At 42.2% G+C, this 25,504-nt stretch overlaps 1 pseudogene; it reads right to left on the bottom strand.

Moving 5' to 3' along the window:
• LOC121583088 overlaps positions 1-25,504 on the bottom strand; it is a 254,041-nt pseudogene that overhangs the window by 163,734 nt on the left and 64,803 nt on the right.

The raw sequence follows: 25,504 nt of genomic DNA, 5'->3' as shown, positions 1-25,504 counted from the left end.
GCGCTTCATTGGGTCTGTGGTAAACATAGGAAGACCCTACTGCTGAAGGAGACAAGAAAGCAGGATTGAACTTCTCAAAAACCCACATAAACAAGCCTAAATCCTGGGGAAATGTTCTGTGGACCAATAGGGGAAAAAATGGAGCTCTTTTGCAATACATAGGGGTGCAACGGTAAACATATTTTCGTACGGAATCGTTCTGTATGGGGACTTCGGTTCGGTCCACACTGTAAACCCGAATGAATACATAAAACAAATATAGCCCATAAAAAATAAAAACTTTAGGCTTATAGGCTATGCCTACACTGCGTTGTAGGCATCTTGAGTAAATCTGAGCTGAAAAAAAAAAAGTTCAGTCTGTTCCGTTAAAACAGCTATGCGCACGTTGTAATGCAAATTATAATCTTAATTGTCGTATTTCAAACTGTCCTTTTGTGAGGCGCAGCTGGAAACTAGTTCTGTACTATGGCGAGTGGTGGGATCGATAAACATCGTTTACATCTCCAGTTTGGGAACATTGTGGCTTCCCAGTAGATTACAATGGCGATGGACAAAGAGTATGTCACCACTGCTCAACGAGAATAGCCTATGTGGTGTCGAGAAAACATTGCTAATTATGCTGTGAAAACAAGGAAATCCGCTGACGCTGTACTTTGATTATAAAGGTTTATTATATCAAAGGGTTACAGCTTCAATTTACAGATATCTGCAGAATATCTGGAGAATAACCGCCCAATCTCAAATATGATTACTCTGTCTTCCTTTGTTTTAACCGTGGTATTTATATCCTATGCCCTATGTAACATAATATGGGTGTTTTCCCTACAGACCAATCCCAGGAGGCCACCTAACAGACTTCCTCGGCTTTAGGGTGCCCCTATAGAACTACTCCCCAGATGCTCCCTTTAAGCTGAGTCAACATCCTCTAAAACCATTTGAAACCATTAGCAAAGTCATAAATTCCTCAGATACCACATATTCCCCCCTTCGAGACAAATTAAGTCTCGAAAACAAAAAGAATAGGTTTATGACAAATAACAATTTTTCTCTTATTGAGTAACTTTTAACAATAAACCAAAAACACATTTTTCTATGGAGTGTAAATACATTTCTATGAAATATGAACAAATCTCTATGGAGTGTGAGAGCGAAAAACCTGTCTGGCAGCTTTCTTTCCAAATATCCATCAATCAATCAAGACAGTAAAATTCTCTCACGGCCCCTCTGTCCCAGGCAACCACTTAAGTACTCCAGATCAATTCATACATCTTTATCAATGCATTTTAAACTATGATGCAATTAAATACACATGAAAGCCTCAGCAAACAAAATACAATCAAAAATGTCCACATTCAGGCTGGTCAACCCATCGGACCCTCCTGTGGATTCTCTCTATCCCTGCCTAGACCCAATAACCCTAAGCTTCCACAAAATAAACAAAAACATCTGAGATCCCCACATGTACCCAACAACAGCAAATATCATTCTTCAAAAATTAATACAAAAATAATATGACACGAATTATGTATTACACATGCACATTTTCTATATATCATTGCAGACACTGGAATGTAGTCCACTACACTTCATCTCCTCAGCAGTGTCGACTTCCAATACATCTTCGATGATGGAATCTGAACCTTTCCATACCTTCCTTGTTCCACTTCCTCCAGTCCCTTCATATTGTCCCTTCATATTGTCCCTTCATATTGTCCCTTTTGAGTATTTGAATCCCCTCTACACATTCCCCCATATGCTTCTGGAAGAAAAGAAAAGACCAAACAGTATCTTTTGCAAAACAATACATTCAAATTAAAACATCAATATCAACTAAAAATATAAAAAATTATATATAAAATGAATCACATACCATTTCCCCCCTTTGATTCATCACAAAATACTAACTATTACCATAATATTTAAACCCCTTTGAAAAATTCAAAATTGATATCTATCTATCAATACTCCTTTGAGTCTTGACAGAAGGTTAAACCCTCTTATCGTTTCATTTTCAAAACCCTTCAAATTATAGGTAATATTATCTATGTTATCTTCCCAAAATTTTACACCATACCATGGAAAAATCCCCACTTCTCTCCTAGACTTATCCTCCAATGGTAGGCTTCCCAGACTATGAAACTTCTCTCTTTCAGAATCAGATTTATCTCTTTCCCTTGCTTCCCCTCTTTTAATTTTAAAAACCTCATATGGAAGCTTCAACTTCAACATGTAACAACATCCTATCCATCCATAGGGTAAGAATATATTCTCTCTCACCACAAACCCCAGATGTTTCTCTAAAATCCCCAATAGTCACATTACCATGCAAAACTTCTCTCTCCATCAAAGTCCTTCTCTTCTTACTAACTTAAACATCAAAAGTTACATTATATTTCTCATTACTAACCTTATGTTCATGCTCACCCAAAGTCATCATATAATCATCACCATCTGATATTCCCCTAAACAGCCCCTTTCCATCATATGTTTTATTTCAACAAAAACAGCTTTTAGCCCTCACTGGTTTCCCCTCCAATGCTTCATGAATCGCTGTTAACTGATTTTCCTTTCTATCTAACAAATTCACATAGGTTAATTCACTTAACCAATAACACTTAAACCTAGGCCTAAACAAATGCTTCCACAACTACATTATTTTCTCTCTTAATGATTGTTGCTGATACAACAGCCCTTATAAAACATAAGATTGACACATACTTGATAGAGGTTTAGCTACCTTCTCTAAAATTCAACCCCATTTTCCTTATGCTGAAATTCTCAACAGACATTTACCCTCAAGATTCCTCACTGATCTTACAGTATGAGTTAACTTCTTGAACCAAATATTCCTACCTGCCCATCCATCTTTAATTTCCAAACAGAAGAATTAAATCCATATGCCTTCCATTTAGTTTCTCTCCCCTAACGAACTGTATTGATCAGATGTATCTTCTTGTCTTCCATTAAAATCAAACAACTCATCCTGTACCTCCATGATAGTATTCTCCCTCTAACATTACTCAAAATAAGTTAGCAATCACTCATAACCCTCTTCCACTTCATATCGTTTTACAAAATATACTTCCTTTCACTAGGTGAAACAGCTTCTACTTCTAGTCTTCATAACACCACTTCTTCTACATAATTATCTCTCCACATGAGAGGAATCTCACCTCTACCCATTCCTTCTCTCACATCTACAAGGAAGATGAGCTGTACCACCCATCCTAACTGTCACGCCCTGGCTCTGGGGACTATGTTATGTTGAGCCAGGGTGTGTAAGTCTATTTTTAATTTTCTATGTTGGTCTGAGTGACTCCCAATCAGAGGCAACGAGTGTCAGCTGGGTGTCTCTGATTGGGAGCCATATTTAACTGTTTGTCTTGCACTTTGTGTTTTGTGGTTTCTTGTTCCTTTTGGTTTGTGTACCGAAGGACTTCACGTTTCGTTCTTTGTTTTGATCGTGTGATCTAGTCAATAAATATAAATATGTTCATCCGCAACGCTGCGCCTTGGTCCTCTCTGTTCGACGAGCGTGACAGAAGAAACCACCTTAACCAGACCAAGCAGCGTGTTCAGGAGCCATCGCTGGCAGATCTCCGTGGCAACCTCGACTGGATCAAGCAGCGTGACGAGGAGAGAGGATGGACGTGGGAGGAGATGATTGCGAGTCTGGCAAGAGGGAGGAGAGACCCCCAGGAAATTTTTAGGGGGGGGCTCACGACGTCGGGCCAGCAGGTGTACGGGTTAGAGCGGTGCAAAGCGTTGGCAGAGAAGGCCGCCAGGTTAGGGGGCCACTGGGCACAGAGGAGAGGGAAAGTGTGGAGGCACGGCGAGAGGTACTGGGGTGTGTTACCAGTCCGGTCCGGCCCGTTCCTGATCCCTGCGTGGGGCCAGTGGTGTGTGTCCCCAGTACGGTCCGGCCTGTTCCTGCCATTCCCACCAAGTCAGTGGTGCGCGTCGTCAGCCCAGCCCGGCCTGTTCCTGCCATTCCCACCAAGTCAGTGGTGCGCGTCGTCAGCCCGGCCCAGCCTGTTCCTGCCATTCCCACCAAGTCAGTGGTGCGCGTCGTCAGCCCAGCCCGGCCTGTTCCTGCCATTCCCACCAAGTCAGTGGTGTGCGTCGACAGCCCAGCCCGGCCTGTCCCTGCTCCACGCACAAAGCCTACGGTGTGCGTCGACAGCCCAGCCCGGCCCGTTCCTGCTCTCCGCACCAAGTCTGTGGTGCGCGTCGCCAGCCTAGTCCGGCCCATCCAAGCTTCCCGCACTAAGCCAGTGGTGTGCGTCGTCAGTCCGGGCACGGCCGTTCCTGCTCTCCGCACCAAGTCTGTGGTGCGCGTCGCCAACCCAGTCCGGCCCATCCAAGCTTCCCGCACCAAGCCAGTGGTGTGCGTCGTCCAGCCCTGTCCGGCCCGTTCCTGCTTTCCGCACCAAGTCTGTGGTGCGGCGTCGCCAGCCCGGTCCGGCCCGTCCAAGCTCCCCGCACCGGGTCAGTGGTGCGGCGTCGTCAGCCCGGTCCGGCTCATTCCTGCTCCCCGCACCAAGTCAGGGGTGCGCTCGTCAGCCCGGTCCGGCCCGTTCCTCCTCCACGCATCAAGCCAGGGGTGTGCGTCGTCAGTCCAGCACAACCCGTGCCTGGGTCATGTCCGAGCCGGATCCGCCGCCGAGGCGGAGTGCCCACCCGGTCCCTCCCCTGTTGTGGTTGTTTGGCGCGGCCGGAGTCCGCGCCTTTGGGGGGGGGTACTGTCACGCCCTGGCTCTGGGGACTATGTTATGTTGAGCCAGGGTGTGTAAGTCTATGTTTAATTTTCTATGTTGGTCTGAGTGACTCCCAATCAGAGGCAACGAGTGTCAGCTGGGTGTCTCTGATTGGGAGCCATATTTAACTGTTTGTCTTGCACTTTGTGTTTTGTGGTTTCTTGTTCCTTTTGGTTTGTGTACCGAAGGACTTCACGTTTCGTTCTTTGTTTTGATCGTGTGATCTAGTCAATAAATATAAATATGTTCATCCGCAACGCTGCGCCTTGGTCCTCTCTGTTCGACGAGCGTGACACTAACCCTAATGACAGTCTTTTCCTCTAAAATTGGTGCTGGAGCGATTGGCTCCCTTGTAATCAAATGTGATACATTTATAGCTTTAATAACTGTCAATGTTGAAAGAGTTGAATTGCTTCTTACTGTTGTTATAATAGACTGAAGTGTTGATGTCATTGTTGTTGATTCATCCATTTTCCCCAAAGCTTTTAACTCTTTACTTGTATTTCCATCTATCACCACTAGTGTCACTACATCAACTCTCAGTCCCAACTCTAATCCCTCACTTTCAAACTGTTGATTATAAAAAATATATTTATAATCACCTTGATCCCCCTGCTGGGAATTGTACACATAAAGACTACAATCACCCTCAATCTTCTCTTATCATTCAGCAACGCATACTTTCTCAATGCATCTGCTCATAACAGATCTAAACTCCTACCATATCTATCTTCCCACTGAACTCTAAATATCCCTTCACCACTGTTCTCTCTCTCTTACTACTAACATTGAAGCTTAGCTGACTGTCCTAGAGTTCCTTCAACCCTAGTTTTCTTAACTTTTTAATCTGACTTTTCTCCTAACTTTTCAAAAACCATTTCACTGATTTATCCACAAATTCCTTTCCCACTAATTTTTTCAAAAACCATTTCACTGATTTATCCACAAATTCCTCTCCCACTAATTTTAGGATATTTGATCCGGAAGTCCCCACCTGCTTATGACTTCTTTACACAAAAACTTGGCAAACGATTGAGCATATTTTAGCCTAGTTTGACATCTTATTCCCCTCTTGGTGTAGGAATGTAACCAAGAATAACAGTCACCCCCTTTTTAACATTATTTTTCAGACAGATTGTCCTTCTTCCTATGATATAGTCAATCTTTTCAAGCAAATATGGTTCCCAAAAACCCTACTCCTTTATGATCTTACTCCTAACCCCCCTTGCAACATTAGCTAACCCCTAGCTTCCTAAATCATCAGACCTAATAGGTCCAGAGAAGCTACTATCAACCCCTCATGGTTTCTCCCCAAAATAACAACTGATTCCTACTCTAAGGATTTTTCTCTTGTCTTCAAAACACCTGCTTTTGAAAGTCCTTCAATTTCTTGTTCAATCCCTTGGATTGCTTCATCTTTCAATGGATACTGATTCTTCCAAGGAGGTCTTGCTCCTCATCGAAGTTCAACTTTCACCTCAATTGGGCTGATTTCACAAATCCAATATCAGTACTACTTTGATATCACAAACATTCTTGAACTTTTTGCAACATCTCCTCTTTAATAAATTCTCAATCCATCTTCACACTGCAAATAGATTCATGTCTCATCCGTACAGCTTATGACTCTCCTTGTCCTTGAGCCAAAATCATCATTTTCAGAAATCGCTGATCTTCACTCCTCCAAATCCCCCTCCTAATTAGTTGATTTTGACATAGAGAGATGTGTAACCTCTTCAGGCTGAACACAGATAAAAGCCTTTCCGCTATCCATCATCACTTCCCATAGTCCGTTGTTTATTTTCACTTCAATTGTTGGATATTTTTCCCCTTAACTGGTGCTACCAGCTGACACCCCCCTTTCGGATCTTCTAGGCACCCCTAGAATCCTTGCTCCTTCCCCCTATAAGGGTTCACCTGTCCTCCAGATGATCTTCACTTGCTCCTGTATCTTCCTCTGAAATTCTTTCTTGTGTTTCCTTCTGGCCCATTACACTCACAGCAAAGTCACCAACCTGTCCACAATCATAACACACTTCTGGAGATTGCTGGAAGTATGGCTTAAATCTTCCTCCTCTTCCACTTCCTAAGCCTTCTCGTCCTCTTCCTCTCCAATTCTTTCAGTCCAGAAACTATCTATGGATATGAAACAGCTTGTACCACTAGTTGTGGCTGGCACAATTGCATTTGACTTTGTTCAGTTGAAGCTGTAGCAGTGATTGTTGATTTGGTGCACACTGATTCTTCATAACCAAAGCTTTTCTTCTCCTTCTTATTCTCCCCCAGTTGTATTTCATCAAGTTTTCTGAGAGTTTCTTGGTCCTGTTCTTTCTAGTTGGTGACATATCGGTATTCTTCAAAGGCTTATATTCTAGGTTCTGTCCTCGAAATATCATCTTCCATCATCTTCTTACTTGTGCTCTCTTTCCTTTCCTCAATGTATTATTCTTCTCCAATTCTTGGGATCCTTTTCCCAGCAGTTTTTTCTTCTCTTCTGTATCTTCAGTTTCTTGAGTTGTTCTTCCAGTTCCTTTACTTCTTCTAAATTATTCCCCTTATCCAGGCATGATACGCATCGGTCTATATCTCTTTCTATTTCTTCTGTGCTGGTCATTGTAGGATAAAATCCTCTTGAACATAAAGCACCTTTAATCTCCAAATCTTCATTGCTTTCTCCATCTTCACTTTCCTCAGAGATCGAATCTCTAGTATCCTTCTTCTTCCTTCAACTTCCTCAGCCCTCTTTCTAATCACAGAGTCATATCCACCCATGATCTCTTCTCAATTACTCTGATCATCATCATCATCTTCATCTTCTTCATCTTCAAGTTCCATCTTCCTTAACCTCACTCCACCCTTAGTTTCCAGACATCTCATTTTCTTCCTACTTTTGGAGTTTTGATTAATCTTTATGGTCGTTTCTGCTTTTCCTCTCTCTATTATTCAATCACTTTCATCATGTTGATGACGTCAGGGTTAAAAGTCCCTTCCACTAGCTATGGTTGTTCAATGTCAGGCCAACGTTTATTCCCTTTTCCAGATAACCTTGCAATACCATTAACTAAAGGATTACTATTTTCTACTACATCAACAGGAGTAATTACTTTCATAGTTTTTATGTCCTTTTTCCCCCTTGTAACAACTCTTTTATATTCCTTTATTGTAAATTATTTCATTATTTTAGACTATGTAGCCTATAGTTCCCTCTTTTTTTCTTATTTTCTTCCCCAAATTAATTAATTAATGCATTTATTAATTAATTTATTCATCAATTTACTTATTTATTCATTTTATTTTATTTTATTTTATTTTACCAAATTATTGATTAGTGGCAATCTTACCACATCCAATCAGGAAAGGAAATGAAAGTAGTCAACTTCAGAGCAATCCAAAAAATAAAGACCTCTAATCCAGCAACACTACAGCACTCACAAATCCCATTGCTTAATAAGCACCCAATTACCTTAGTTTTACAGAATAATGTCAGTACTCAATTTCCCCCTCAACTCTAATCAAACCCACTCATGCACAAAAACTCCAAAATGCAATTCTTAATTACATCAATTGATCAGTCTGTTGCCAAGTCCTTGTCAAATTGTCATAACATCAAATATGCTAGGCAACCAAAATATCCTCTATGGGAAGGTACATTTTGTAAATAGAACAGTACTAGCCTTGATTTGACTTGATCCGTTGCAGCACATTCTGTCGCATGATGCACTCGTCAGCACTTTCTCTCTCTCTCCTCCTTCTTATCTCTCATATGACAGAAAAACAAAGAAACAGACAATAATTTAGTAGTTTATGCACTCACTGGGTTATTTCAACCATTCAATATTCCTCTAGTCACATTCGCTCTAAGAAATAACTCAGGAATATTATAAATAGCTCAATAACATTTTATTTTATTTATTTATTTAATTATTTTTATTTTAATCCGTCAACATATCCCTCATTTATCAATTCAATAGATCTCAATCAAATAGTTTCATCATTAAGCAACAGCCTATTTAACAAACAGAACATTCTATTCGTGTTCAAATCCCCCCTCTCTGTGTGCTCTGTCTGTTCTGAGTCTGCGTCTCCCAGCAACTCAGTGCAGGCAGAGGAGTGGCACATTTGCCCTTACGTAACTCTAAAGTCATAAAATCACACGCATGCGTAGTACATTCACCACTGCGATTTCAGAGTGGAGGGAGCTCTCTCCCAGCTCTGTCCCAGCTAGACAACAGAAAGTAGACAGTCCCTCTCTTTTATCCCCCATAGACAAACAGTAACACTTTAACAGAGCTCACAAACCATCATAAAACATTGAACACAAATCCTACTTTCTTCTACACACATACATACATACATACAGTTTAAGAGGCTTATCCCATTCCTATGGACCCCTAAGGCAGTATGCTACCTCCATTGCGCCGCATAATTCCATTGTTCCTAAATTTCTGCTACCACGAGTTCCGCGGACATTCGATGAGCGGTCACATCAATCATATAATTCGTCAACCATAAATTGAGCGGTAACTTGCAACCGAATATATATACCACAACCTCAAGCCCCCTAGGACTTACCTAAATACACCTAACGTGCTTTTAGGATTTTCGGCCCATCCTAATGATCGCCTCCTTAGAGGGCTTCCATAGATTCGCAATGGCCTAATTTGTATACATTTACCTTAGTTCCTGGCCTTATTCCTTCATTCTATTCTTCTTGAATTTTATTCAAGTAAAATATCCCTATAGACACTCCCCCCTTTTCGCATTGCTTGCAACGCAAACAAATTTAGAACGGACTCCTATCCCACAGCAAATAACAGCAAAGCACACACACAAGTTCTTAACAGTGCATTCATTCAACGCACACACACAGACACACAAACTAACCAGTGCCCAAAGTAGTGAGAAAACTCACCCTTATCTGCCGGACTCTGGAGCGAAAGTCAGCTCGGCGCCCATGAATGGAACGCTGAGAAAAGACGCAACACGACCAAATACCTCGTCGCCATTTTTTTGGTGTCGAGAAAACATTGCTAATTATGCTGTGAAAACAAGGAAATCCGCTGACGCTGTACTTTGATTATAAAGGTTTATTATATATATCTGGAGAATAACCGCCCAATCTCAAATATGATTATTCTGTCCTCCTTTTTTTAAACCGTGGTATTTATATCCTATGCCCTATGTAACATAATATGGGTGTTTTCCCTACAGACCAATCCCAGGAGGCCACCTAACAGACTTCCTCGGCTTTAGGGTGCCCCTATAGAACTACTCCCCAGATGCTCCCTTTAAGCTGAGTCAACATCCTCTAAAACCATTTGAAACCATTAGCAAAGTCATAAATTCCTCAGATACCACACCTATGCAGCTGCCAAAATCTCAAACATGTTGACACATTTATGCTGACATCACTCCAGTATTCCTACCACCGGAGCAAAACCGAAAAGCAAAAAAACAACAACACAATTTAGACTCTCTGCATTAAAGCAGCCCTTCGCAGCTGATTTAGACTGGGCCAAAGAAATTACAAGAGTGATAGATATGTTTATAGCCGCGGATATGCGGCCATTCTAGGTGGTTGAGAAGAACAGCGGCTATCAGCACCTCGTGAAAGTGCTCGAGCCACGTTACGAACTTCGCTCTCTCGCACCCATTTCAGCAAACAGGTAGTACACACTATATAAGCAAGCTAAAGCCGAAGTTGTCAATGAAATGGCCATTGCACTCTGTGTTGCGCTTACTACAGATGGATGGACCTCGAGGGCTACAGAGAACTACTTAACAGTGACAGCACATCACATTTCCACGGAGTAGGAAATTACAAGTATGTGCAACAGACACACCCCCTTTATGAGAGTCACACAAGCGTGCATATTTTTCTCTTTGTAAGAAAACATTATAGGGCTAGGCTAGATGGACACGCTTGGTCTCCAAATTGATGATGGGTGTCGCGCAGCGAGAGTCGAGTGGAGACTAACGGATTCGGTTAAATCAGTTCAGTCTGTCGTCCTGATGAGCCCTTCAACGCTGTGATTGACTACACACTCCAATACAGTAGGTGGCGGCATGCGCCTCTTATGTTTGTTTGCAGACTGGCATAGAAGAAGAAGAAGAAGAAGAAGAAGAAGAAGAAGAAGAAGAAGAAGAAGAAGAAGAAGAAGAAGAAGAAGAAGAAGAAGAAGAAGAAGAAGAAGAAGAAGAAGAAGAAGAAGAAGAAGAAGAAGAAGAAGAAGAGCCCTTTGACAGACGATGCCCAGTAGTAGTCAGTGGTGGTCGAAAAGTGCGAACAAGCTGTATCTTTGTTTGTTTTTTGGCGGATTTGGCACAACTGTACTGTGACTGGGGTCGGCATGGCGGATAGTTCAGATGGTAGCATTAGGGCAATATGACTGCTCCACATAAGAGCAGGACTGCACAAATAAAATAAGTAGCGAGGGCAGCGAAAGACATTCTGGGGATTTCTGAAGTTACGGTAGAACTGACACATCGAATGCTGAACCAAAATTCAAATGATGATCATCATAATACATAGTATTATGGTGTTCCTTGTTGTACAATGGAATGCTAGGAGTTTGATACCCAATGGACAATAATTTAAGACGTTTTTACATGATATAGATGTTTTACGTGACGTGGTGTGTATACAAGAAACATGGCTTGAACCTCAATTGGATTATATTATACCTGGTTTTATCTCTGTGAGAAGTGAAAGAATAGAGGGTTCGGGTGGTGGGTGTGCTACATTTATTAAAGGTGTAGCACAGAGTGATTAATGGTTTCAAAAAACATGAATGTGTGGCAGTGGAGATTTATAGAGAAGGGGGTAATATCACATTGTTGAAATACTATAATCCTTGTAAGCCCATCTCTGTATCTGAATTAGACATAGTTGCGAAATCCAGTAAAGGTGATAAGGAGATGTGTGGAGAAGCAATACTACAGATGTCAATGGTTTAGTGGTTTACACGGGTAAATGTGACTAGAGGTACATCGTCATGTTTAGATCTTACATAGGCATCCTCCTCCATTGCTGGTATATGTGAGTTGAATGTGAAGATAGAATCCACAATAGGTAGTGATAATTTCCCAGTCATGTGCAACATAGATCTTGAAGTATGTTTTCAGAAAAGGGAACTGGTTTCAAATGGGTGCTTTGACAAAGCAAACTAGGAACTTTTTTACATTTTTTGTGAAAAGGAGAGTCATAACTTGTCAATGGAAGGGTCAGTAGAAGACTGTGCTGCATCTGTGAATTCAGTCATATTGGATGCTGCCTTATTGGCTATTCCAATAAGAGGGGGGATGGTTCCTTGGTGGACTGAAGCATGCAATAAGGCCATCAATGATCGTGATAATGCTTTTAAAACTTTGAAGAATCATTTGACATTTGATAGCATGATAGTCTTTCAGAGAATGAGAGCGTTGGCTGGGAAAGTCATTAAGAACGCAAAGAAAGGCGCATGGCGGGAATTCTGCTCTGCTATAGGAAGGGAAACACAACTGGGGGATGTGTGGGAACTGTTAAAGTGGATGATGGGGAAAGGTTAGCTGAGGAAGTTGTTATGGCTGACAGTATAGATAGATACCTGATACCTGTGTTAGCTGAGGAAGATGTTATGGCGGACAGTATAGATAGATACCTGATACCTGTGTTAGCTGAGGAAGATGTTATGGCTGACAGTATAGATAGATACCTGATACCTGTGTTAGCTGAGGAAGATGTTATGGCGGACAGTATAGATAGATACCTGATACCTGTGTTAGCTGAGGAAGATGTTATGGCTGACAGTATAGATAGATACCTGATACCTGTGTTAGCTGAGGAAGATGTTATGGCGGACAGTATAGATAGATACCTGATACCTGTGTTAGCTGAGGAAGATGTTATGGCTGACAGTATAGATAGATACCTGATACCTGTGTTAGCTGAGGAAGATGTTATGGCTGACAGTATAGATAGATACCTGATACCTGTGTTAGCTGAGGAAGATGTTATGGCGGACAGTATAGATAGATACCTGATACCTGTGTTAGCTGAGGAAGATGTTATGGCTGACAGTATAGATAGATACCTGATACCTGTGTTAGCTGAGGAAGATGTTATGGCGGACAGTATAGATAGATACCTGATACCTGTGTTAGCTGAGGAAGATGTTATGGCTGACAGTATAGATAGATACCTGATACCTGTGTTAGCTGAGGAAGATGTTATGGCGGACAGTATAGATAGATACCTGATACCTGTGTTAGCTGAGGAAGATGTTATGGCTGACAGTATAGATAGATACCTGATACCTGTGTTAGCTGAGGAAGATGTTATGGCTGTTTCAAACAAAGAAAAAAGCAGACGCTGTAGGAAGAGCTTTTGCAGCAGTGCATAAAGTTGACAATCTAAGTGATGAATATAAAAGACGTAAGGAAGAAAAGCTAAGAATGCTTGAAGATGTATACTGTAAAAAGTGTGATTCTGGAGAATCACTGAATGCTGAATTCATTATGTTTGAAATAACGAGGGCTTTGGAGGGGTGTCGTTGCACTGCTCCAGATGAGGATCGATTATGCTACATTATGTTTAAACATCTGCCAAAATATGGAGGACAGGAGTGCCACCATCAGGATGGAAACGTGCTGTGGTTTTGCCTTTTGTGAAGCCTGGTAAAGATCCATCCAGTCCTGCTAGTTATAGACCTATTGCACTTACATCAAATCTCTGTAAATGAATGGAAAAGTCCATTGTAGAAGAATATTGATGTATTATCTGGAACATAGGGGACTATTAAATCCATACCAGAGTGGATTCAGAAAAGGATGGACTACCCTTGATACATTGGTTAAAGTTAGTACTGAGGTGACCAAAGCTTTGGCAATGAAGGAAGTGATTTCAATAGTATATTTTGATGTTGAAAAAGCATATGATACAATGTGGCAGGAAGGTCTACTGATTAAATTGAATGGAATGGGTATTAGTGGGAGAATGTATAACTGGATCATTATGGATTTCTTGTTTGACCAAAGCTTCCAGGTAAGGGTGGGATTGGAGTTATCAAGAGAATATGAGGTGGAAAATGGAACTCCACAGGGTTGATGATTGATGACATCGTTGGGGATATTGGACAGGGTATAGGGGCGGTGTTATATGCAGATGATTGTGCCATTTGGAAAAGGGGAAGGAATATTTTTTATGTAATGGAGAAAATGCTGTTGTAGCGGTAGATGAATGGTCCTTATCATGGGGTTATAAGTAATATTTATCTAAATCTTGCCACATGTTGTTCACTAACAAAAAGATTAAGGAAGATGTCAGTGTTCAATTATATGGAGAACGAATGGAAAGGGTAACAGAATTTAAGTATTTGGGGCTATGGTTTGATGAAAAGCTGGAGACATCCTATTGTATGTATTGAGACTAAATGTAAGAAAGTATTCAATCTTGAAGACAATAGTTGGTCATGATTGGGGGGGCAGATGGGCAATCTTTACTGAATAGTTATCTTACTTCGATGAGATCGTCCGTAGATAATGGGTGCTTTGTATGTGGTTCTGCAGCTTTTACATCACTGTTGCGCCTTGATAGGATGCAAGCGAGGGCACTCAGGATGGGCGATGGTGCATTTAAAACCACACCGGTTGAGGCTTTACAAGTAGATACTGGGGAAATGCCACTATCCCTTAGAAAAATTAAACCAGCCCTGGCATACTGGGCAAGACTGAAGGGTAGTACGGTAGATCATCCTACGCTGACAGTATTGGAAGACTGTTGGGAATATGAACAATATCAAAAGAAGGGTTTTGGCCCAGAGATTGGAAAAAGGGTTGATGAATATGGACTCAGAGATATTGTTATAGGGCCATCTGTGGCAATAGGAAATGTGCCACCATGGTTTTATCCAAGATCACATGTTGATCTTAGCCTGATAGAAGAAAATAAACAGTGGTGTGAAGATAATGTAGGAGCAATAGTGGATCAATATATTACTAGTCCGTTTTATTCTTGTCTTGCAGTCTATACAGATGGTTCAAAGGATCGCATGAATGGGAGGACAGGAGCAGGTGTATTTATTCCTGAGTTTGATGTTAATCTATGCAAGAAACAAACTAATGATTTATCTGTATATTCAACAGAAATGGTTGCGATAACTGTTGGATTGCAATGGATAGAGGAGGTGCAACCGAGAAGAGTGCAATATGTTCGGACTCCGCATCATTTTTGTGTAGTTTAAGATCTGGAAGGTCAGAACGTGAGGACTTATGGTTAGAAATAACGATGCTGTTGTTGGGGTTACAAAGAAATGGTATTGAAATTCAGTTCTGTTGGATTGCTGGCAGAGTGGGTTAGTGGGTTAGATTGCTGGCAGAGTGGGTTAGTGGGTTAGATTGCTGGCAGAGGGGGTTAGTGGGTTAGATTGCTGGCAGAGTGGGTTAGTGGGTTAGATTGCTGGCAGAGGGGGTTAGTGGGTTAGATTGCTGGCAGAGTGGGTTAGTGGGTTAGATTGCTGGCAGAGACAATGGGAGGAAAGTGGTAAGGGCAGACATTTTTATAGTACAAGGAAATCTGTACGGGAGATAGTGTCATATAATGGGAACAGAAGGGAGGAGGTTATGTTGTGTAGGATGAGACTAGGGCATACGGGATTGAATTAATGTGGTCCTCTGTAGCTCAGCTGGTAGAGCACGGTGCTTGTAACGCTAAGGTAGTGGGTTCGATCCCCGGGACCACCCATACACAAAAAAAATAAATATGTATGCACGCATGACTGTAAGTCGCTTTGGATAAAAGCGTCTGCTAAATGGCATATTATAATTAATCTTAGAAATTGATAGGGAAACATGGTACTGGAATGTGGTATTGGATGTATGGTAGAGGACACGGTTGAACATGTATTATTATTTTGTGAAATGTATGAGGTGGAAAGGGAGAGGTTGTTTGATAGGGTAAGAGAGGTTGGACTGGAATGGGGAGTGGGTGAAATTTTGGGTGGGGGTGATGGGAGTAGTGAGGTTTGTAGGGAATTATTCAGGGTTAGTTAAGAGAATATAGTGGTATACAGTACATTCGGAAAGTATTCAGACCCCTTCACTTTTTCTACATTTTGTTACGTTACAGCCTTATTCTAAAATTCATTCAATTTTTTTTCCCTCAACAATCTACACATAATGACAAAGCAAAAACAGGTTTTTAGAAATGTTTGCACATTTATTAAAAATAAAACACTGAAATATCATATTTACAAAAGTATTTACACCCTTTACTCAGTACTTTGTTGAAGCACCTTTGGCAGCAATTACAGCCTCAAGTCTTCTTGGGTATGACGCTACAAGCTTGGCACGCCTGTATTTGGGGAGTTTCTCCCATTTCTCTATGCAGATCCTCTCAAGCTCAGTCAGGTTGGATGGGGAGCGTCGCTGCACAGCTATTTTCAGGTCTCTCCAGAGATGATCGATCGGGTTCAAGTCCAGGCTCTGGCTGGGCCACTCAAGGACATTCAAAGACTTCTCCAGAAGCCACTCCTGTGTTGTCTTGGCTGTGTGTTTAGGGTCATTATCCTGTTGGAAGGTGAACCTTCACCCCAGTCTGAAGTCCTGAGTGCTCTGGAGCAGGTTTTCATCAAGGATCTCTCTGTACTTTGCTCCGTTCATCTTTCCCTCATCCCTGCGCTTAAAAACATCCACAGCATCCACAACGTCCACAGCTGCCACCACCATGCGTCACTGTAGGGATGGTATTGGCAAGGTGATGAGCGGTGCCTGGTTTCCTCCAGATGTGACGCTTGACATTCAGGCCAAAGAGTTCAATCTTGGTTTCATCAGACCAGATAATCTTGTTTCTCATGGTCTGAGAGTCCTTTAGGTGCCTTTTGGCAAACTCCAAGAGGGCTGTCATATGCATTTTACTGAGGAGTAGCTTCTGTCTGGCCACTCTACCATAAAGGCCTGATTGGTGGAGTGCTGCAGAGATGGTTATCCTTCTGGAAGGTTCTCCCATCTCCACAGAGGAACTCTTGAGCTCTGTCAGAGTGACGATTGGGTTCTTGGTCACCTCTGTGCCTCGACACAATCCTGTCTCGGAGCTCTACGGACAATTCCTTCGACCTCATGGCTTGGTTTTTGCTCTGACATGCACTGTCAACTGTTGGACCTTACATAGACAGGTGTGTGCCTTTCCAAATCATGTCCAATCAATTGAATTTACCACAGGTTGGCTCCAATCAAGTTGTAGAAACATCTCAACGATGATCAATGGAAACAGGATGCACCTGAACTCAATTTTGAGTCTCATAGCAAAGGGTTTGAATACTTATGTAAATAAGGTATTTCTGTTTCTTATTTTTAATACATTTGCAAAAATTTCTAAAATCCTGTTTACACTTCGTCATTATTTTGTGTAGATTGATAACAACAACACAAATTTAAATCCATTTTAGAATAAGGCTGAAACGTGAAGGGGTCTGAATTATAATTATTATAATTACAATTATAATTATTATTATTATTATTATTATTATTATTATTATTATTATTATTATTATTATTAATACTTTCCGTGACAGGCCTCACACTCCAGTACAGTAGGTGGCGGTGTTTGCACCTGCCAGTTGGAAGAAGAAGAACCCTTACCAGCTAGCTAGTTTATAGATATGGCTAGAAACTTCAGCGAGAATTAGAAACTTGTCTGTCGAATTCGGGACATGGGAGGGTGTTCAGAATCATTCAGTTTTTATCATTCTTTATTTTTTTATTTTTTTATGTAGACATTAATGCCGTAGTTGTACATCTTAGGTGAAGATCTGTTCAATAAATGTGCTTTAGCGGTCAACCTGGCCTGATATCGGCTACACTATCTAGCTACTTCCCTCTCCTTACTGCGGCAAGCGGGAGCGAAGGACACTGGCCCCGTGTTGTTGTGTTACCGTCTAGCTACTTCCCTCTCCTTACTGCGGCAAGCGGGAGCGAAGGACACTGGCCCCGTGTTGTTGTGTTACCGTCTAGCTACTTCCCTCTCCTTACTGCAGCAAGCGGGAGCGAAGGACACTGGCCCCGTGTTGTTGTGTTACCGTCTAGCTACTTCCCTCTCCCCATTCAGCAGCAGTAGACTGTATCACGGTGAGATCCAGATGGTTACTAGTACCAAATACCCATATTATAAGTTATTTCTCGTGTAGGCTGTTATCCTACTCGAAATAAAATAAATTGGGATGGAACAAATGGGCCACTTTAGTCACCGCCGGTGACGCGATAGAGTGGGAACTGTCCAATGGGAAGGAACACATCAGCAAGCACTAGCCTCTTCACTCAACCATATTGCTTCACTCTAGGAGACCTGTCGGCGGGAGCAGAGAGGGTAGCAAGCACCTCGATACAAAGCCTTTGCACTGGTCATTTGCAACGGCTTGTTTTATGTTGGCTAATTGGCATGTCACAGTGACATCCAGATGGTGACCAACACTACAAGTTATTTTTCCCATGCCCATCGAAATAAACATCACTTTCTTTTACAAGTTTTAACTAGTGCCATGCTGCTGTTGTTGCCAGCTAGCGGGCATAAAAAGATTGCTGTGAAGGGCTCATGAGGACCACTGACTGAAATGACTGAATCGAATCCATTCATCTCCATTTGACTCTCAGCTGCGCAACATAAATTATCAATATGGGCACCAGGCGTGTCCGTATAGCCTCTCCCAACATTATAGCATAGGCCTATACAATGTCTAAGTCATGTTTACAAATGGAATTCACATGCATATTGCACTTAATTTTTGTGTCGTTGTGGATGAGTAATCATGTGTTTTCATTTAAGAAAATACATAATGTTGGTATTCCTGATGGTGCTCTCATCAGGCATTATATGACTCATGATCATATATGGAATCAGGAATACCAACACTTTGTATTTTCTTAAATAAACAAAAAATGTCTTTATTTTCTAAATAAAAATGCTAAACTTAAGTAAGAAATATAAATAAAATTGGTTGTGCAATGTTTTTTCAAATTTAACTTATTTTAGAAGAGATAGGGAATGATTTAAGAAAAGTGCAAGGGTGCCAATATCTTTGGCCGCAACTGTAACTATAAAAATGGTAACCATTGGTCGAGTAACAAAAGAGGATTTAAATTCCTATGAAAAGTTCTAAAAATAGGACTACTTCACTGTCAGTTTTGTCCTACTATTATGCAACACTAATTTTAAGAGCAAGATGGAGACACAAACGTTCATTGTACAGGACAAGATTATATCAAACCATATTGGATGTGAATATTATTTACACTGAGTGTACAAAACATTAAGGACACCTTCCTAATATTGTGCCCCCCCTTTTGCTTTAGAACAGCCTCAATTCGTCGGGGCATGGACTCTACAAGGTGTCGAATGCGTTCCACAGGGATGCTGGCCCATGTTGACCCCAATGCTTCCCATAGTTGTGTGAAGTTGGTTGGATGTCCTTTGCGTTATGGTGATTCTTGATACACACAGGTAACTGTTGAGCATAAAAAACCAAGCAGTGTTGCAGTTCTTGACACAAACCAGTGTGCCTGGCATCTACTACCATACCCCATTCAAAGGCACTTCAATCTATTGTCTTGCCCATTTACCCTCTGAATGGCACACTTAAACAATCCATGTCTCAATTGTCTCAAGGCTTAAAAATCCTTCTTTAACCTGTCTCCTCCCCTTCATCTACACTGATTGAAGTGGATTTAACAAGTGACAGCAATAAGGGATCATATATTTCACCTGGATTCACCTGGTCAGTCTATGTCATGGGAATAGCAGGTGTCCTTAATGATTTGTACACTCGGCTATATTGCCCAGCCCTAAGAAGAAAACCCTTCATTTTTAGCCAATAAGCTCTTTGGGATTTGACCCCTGACCCCCTGACCTCTCACCTGGATTTTGACCCTCTCGATGACGCAGGAGATGACATGGAGGACCTGCATGTTAGTGTCTCACACTGGCACCTGCTGCAACAGCTAGAACAGCAGGCTGAATATAGACTCCAGATATTGAAGGGTGAGAGAGGGGGAAGGAGGGTGAGAGAGGGGGAGGGAGGGTGAGAGAGGGGGAGGGGGGGAGAGAGAGAGGAAGAGACAGAAAAGAGTGACAAAGAGAGGGAGAGCATTTTAACATCCCATTATCCAATAACATATATTTTTTAAATATCTTAAAAAGCCAGGCCAGGATAAAAGATGATCAACAACTTGCTTTAAAAACCGTTCTCCCCTAGAAAAAAGACACTCACCGGTAACAACTCAAAGTCGTCGACAGGTGATGACACGTTAAAGAAGAGACACTGACAGGCCAACTGAAGATCTTCACAGAGTGACTTTACAGTGACAGGGAAGGAGAGGTGTATAACAATATGGAGTTTGAAAGAAGGATTATTCCAGTTTCAATTTTGAAAAGGATATTGAGTTTCAGAGTTGTGGCCGTCTCGACCTGCACCTATAGAACACCAAAAAACAAAAACAAAGTTGGTATTCTGCCAACTGCTCTGGGATGGGGTTGAATACAGAGTTGTTGAGAGAGACCCGGAGATGGAGTCAGGTAATAAGATGAATTTGAAGTGGGTGAGTGAGTGTGATAAACAAAGCTCATTGTAAGACGTCCAGTGTTATGGAGTATGGCCTTTACTTCATCTTCCCCCACTGCCACTGTGATGGAGCCCAGACAGAACAAATGACCAGACGGAAGAGAGGAAAGCAGAGGGCGGAAAATAAAATTGGTGCCAGAATGGAGTGATGGGAGTGACTACAAGCTACGGAGACGGAAGGTTAAGCAAGACTGTGTGTGTGTAATGGCAGGGTCTTTCTCTCACTGCTAATGTTGGTACAGAGGGAACAGCCAATAGCAGAGCACTGATGCCGTATGTGCCCAGCCGAGTTGAATAGCCTTGTGTAAAACAACATAAACCAATATGTGAAAGCACCACTTTGAAACCCTGCATATACAATCTTTCAAATGTATTATTCTGTCTGTGTTAACTATACACTGAGCTTATACTGCCCCTCTGTAATGAGTTAATACTAGTCAGCGCCTACAGTATATTGACAAGATGGAATCTGGGCTGAAGTGAAAGGAATGAATGTGCTTGGTGTGTATGACTTGCAGTAATAACTGTTTTTGATCTACTCATTTAGAAACACTGAATGCCACCCTTAGTGAGATTCCATTGTAACGATAATAAGAATGAACTGCATTTCATTCTTAACGCTTTCTTGTATTGGCTAGCACTTTGCACGCATGCACTTTGCACATTCACTTTGCGTGTGAGCACACACACACACAAACACACACACACACACACACACACACACACACACAAACACACACCTAGCTTATCCCCATCAGTCCCTCATTGTCGGGACAGGGTCTAAAGGTGGACATCTAAAGGCCAGCCATTTGACATGTCACTGTGCAGATGCAGTAAATTACATTTAAATGAGCACCTCTGGATTGTCACATCTCTGTCGATTTGTGTTCTCTTTCTGCAGTCAAGGCAACAGCATCCATTTCTATTATTTGTTGTGGTGAAGCGATGCCAACTCAAACATCCCACAGCATGGATAATGACTGTGATGCTCAGTAAAGACGTCAGTGAAATCTGGTTTAGATGTTCCACAGCCCCTTCTCTACTAGCCTGGTACGAACCATCCTGATCTTGTGAGCTTACATTCTGTTTCGCTACACAGAGGATGGTTCGTACGAGGCTACTTCTCTATATGGCTATTGTAGATCTCACATGACAAACAGCCTAGCTGGAGTGATAGAAAGTGGGACAAAGTGGGCCGAAGAGTGCCACCGCCACAGCGTGAAACACCCCATTAAGCAGGCTTAACGATCTGGAAAAAATGCTCCCTCCCGCTGAGCTGAGGAAGGCTTGCAAAATTGAAGCAATCAGAAACCAGGAAGTATTTTTAGCCGTGGTTTGGGTAAACAGAGGACGAATCCGATGGGTTTCAGAAGCGGATTATGAAGTGAGGATGAGGACTGAGGAACATTGGCAGCCAGCAATCTACAGGGATCTAGGACTTGTGTGACTCACTCACCTCATGAATACACTGATAAATGCTGTCTGTGTGTGTGTGCATGTGTGCATGCATGCCAGGGTTTCCGTTAGGAAAATGTGTTGCCGGAAAACGTGACCAGGAAGATTTTAATTTACCGGCCATTTGAGAAATTTACCGGACCAATATGTATTGGGTGTGTAACACATTAGGGCAGGGATGTGCAACTCCAGTCCTCGGGGGCCTGATTGGTGACACAACTTTGCCCCAACACCTGTTACCACATCTGACTCCATTAATCAACTAATCATGGTCTGCAGTTTAGAATGCAATTAGGTTATTGGTGACTGGAGTCATTGATAACCAGGAGCTGGTTATTGGTGACTGGAGTCATTGATAACCAGGAGCTGGTTATTGGTGACTGGAGTCATTGATAACCAGGAGCTGGTTATTGGTGACTGGAGTCATTGATAACCAGTAGCTGGTTATTGGTGACTGGAGTCATTGTTAACCAGTAGCTGGTTATAGGTGACTGGAGTCATTGATAACCAGGAGCTGGTTATTGGTGACTGGAGTTATTGATAACAAGTAGCTGTTTTGATTGATAAGTGGGTCAGTTTTCAGAGCCAGAACATGTGTTTTGCTATCATCAATTACTGTGACACTAATGTTGCTAATCAGGGCACCAGCAGTCCCTAATTGAAGTATTGATCAGGAAGTATAAATTATTAAATGGTCAGTCTGTCAGTAATCAATAGAGAACCAGGGCAGAGTAAGGTTTATGCACGAGTGTTGACCAACTACATTACATAGAGAAAGGCCAGTACATGGCCCAAGGACCAGGCTTTTCTGGGAATAGTCCTTTATGTGAGTAGTGTTCATGAAAAGCCGCAGCAGAACACAGCAGCAGAAGGTAACCAGCCAGCTAGAGTTTGCAACTCTCTACAAACAGCACGTTATTGAACGCTCCCCAATCACCCCCACCGTCTTCACTGGAAGTGAAGTATTCATCTCTCTGTAGTGAGTAGGCTATTTGGAAATGCATTCATGTATAATTGGGCACTGTGGTGAAGAAGGCAATTTCAAGTCTGGTTTAGGGCAAATAATGGATATGAATATTATTCAGTAGACTTTAATAGCCCACTTCCAAACAGTGTTTCTCTTGCAGATGTAGCCAACGCCCAGACATCTCTGGACTCTAGGGCACTGTTTGTGTATAGAGCATCACTTTGACGGGATAATTAGCCAGAAAGCCATCATGGATGCATCATTAGAAGCAGCTCAGCAATTAGCGTACTACATTGTGTTCGCATGGCCAATTTGGCAGCTTTAGTCTCCTGACACTCACACCATCTCGGTAGAAGTAACTGGCCATTTGTCCTGCCTTGTGAAGTGTGTGAGCAACACTTGTTGCTACTAGGGGGACCAGTAAGCACTATATTAACTGTGTCTACCACCCTAATCATGGCTTTCACTACTCTTCTGTGTGTGTGTGTGTGTGTGTGTGTGTGTGTGTGTGTGTGTGTGTGTGTGTGTGTGTAACCTCGTAGAGCAGCGGCCGCAGGTCAGATTTAAACTTCACTAATATCCACTGTCCTTTGAGCCAGATGACCCGCCGGCGTATCAGCTTATACCTGGACAACAGAGGCAGGGGGAGAACCAATCAGCTTGTACCTGGACAACAGAGGGAGGGGGAGAACCAATCAGCTAGTACCTGGATATTGAGACGTTAATACACATTCATTTAGTGTAACATACTGTAACAACAGCCAGGTTGCAGATTGGGATAGCTACACGACAGACAGACAGACAGACAGACAGACAGACAGACAGACAGACAGACAGACAGACAGACAGACAGACAGACAGACAGACAGACAGACAGACAGAGCAGAGAGAGAGAGAGAGAGAGAGAGAGAGAGAGAGAGAGAGAGAGAGAGAGAGAGAGAGAGAGAGAGAGAGCAGGTAGTGAAGACCCCATCACTCAAACCACCTCCACTCATTCTGGAGGCTGAGAGATACTGAGGCAAACCTCACAGTCTACCAGGGTTAAGCTTGTAATCCATTGAGTCCTACATATTCACCTTAGTCATGGCTGGTGTCTGTCAAAGATTGCAGTTTCATTTGAGTCAGAAGGTGAGGGCACCCTAACACTAGACCCTATTACCCCTAGTTTCCTGCTGCAGATGGGCGCCCTAACACTAGACCCTATTACTCCTAGTTTCCTGCTGCAGATGGGCACCCTAACACTACACCCTATTACCACTAGTTTCCTGCTGCAGATGGGCACCCTAACACTAGACCCTATTACTCCTAGTTTCCTGCTGCAGATGGGCACCCTAACACTAGACCCTATTACTCCTAGTTTCCTGCTGCAGATGGGCACCCTAACACTAGACCCTATTATTTTTACTTCTGCTCTTTTTTTCTCAACACTTTTTTGTTGTTGTTTTATTCTTACTTTTTTTGTTTAAAATAAATGCACTGTTGGTTAAGGGCTGTAAGTAAGCATTTCACTGTAATGTCTGCACCTGTTGTATTCGGCGCATGTGACCAATAAAATTTGATTTGATTTGATTTTATTTTATTACCCCTAGTTTCCTGCTGCAGATGGGCACCCTAACACTATACCCTATTCAAATCAAATCAAATTGTATTTGTCACATGTGCCGAATACAAGAGTGAAATGCTTACAAGCCCTTAACCAACTATGCAGTTTTAAGAAAATACAGTTAAGAAAATATTTACTAAATAAACTTAATAAAGTAACTAAATAAAATAACTATAACGAGGCTATATACAGGGGTACCGGTACCGAGTCAATGTGCGGGGTACGGGTTAGTCGAGGTAATTGAGGTAATATGTACATGTTTGTAGGGGTAAAGTGACTATGCATAGATAATAAACAGTGAATAGCAGCAGCGTAAAAAAGGGGGTCAATGTAAATAGTCCGGGTGGCCATTTGATTAATTGTTCAGCAGTCTTATGGCTTGGGGTAGAAGCTGTTAAGGAGCCTTTTGGTTCTAGACTTGGCGCTCCGGTACCGCTTGCCGTGCGGTAGCAGAGAGAACATGACTAGGGTGGCTGGAGCCATGACAATTTCTTGGGCCTACCTTTGACACTGCCTGGTATAGAGGTCCTGGATGGCAGGAAGCTTGACCTCAGTGATGTACTGGGCCGTACGCACTACCCTCTGTAGAGCCTTATGGTCCGATACCAAGCAGTTGCCATACCAGGCGGTGATGCAACCGGTCACCCTAGTTTCCTGCTGCAGACGGGCATCCTAACACACCCCTGCTCTCCAGCACTGTGTGTTGTGTGTGCTGCATAGTCATGTGACTGGCGCACCCAGAGAAGAGAGACAAAGACAGGGACGGAGCCCTGTATCAGACAGGTTATTACAGAGCTTCTGCTCTACTCCACACACCAACAGAACAGCATGGCCATAGGGAACAATTATGCCAATTTTGACAAAGACAGAGAGGGAGGGAGGGAGGGAGATTTGATTTGATTAGATCTCTTTTAGTCCTCATTTGGAATAATCTTCCAAGAGTCCTTAACAAATCCCCAGGTAAAAAAACAGCCATGCATATCTAATATCTAATAGATTACAAAGCATGGTAACAAATGAGCCCGATATCATTACTTTCAAAGGCATGATATCATTCCTTTCAAAGGCAAACAAAGGCAGGCAAATCAATCTGATGTACCACAGGCTTTTATAACTACCGATTACTGGAGCCAGA

Source organism: Coregonus clupeaformis, chromosome 18 (assembly GCF_020615455.1).
Source record: "Coregonus clupeaformis isolate EN_2021a chromosome 18, ASM2061545v1, whole genome shotgun sequence".
NCBI lineage: Eukaryota > Metazoa > Chordata > Actinopteri > Salmoniformes > Salmonidae > Coregonus > Coregonus clupeaformis.
Note: the sequence above shows the minus strand (reverse complement) of the source record. Positions and strands in the feature narration are given on the sequence as shown.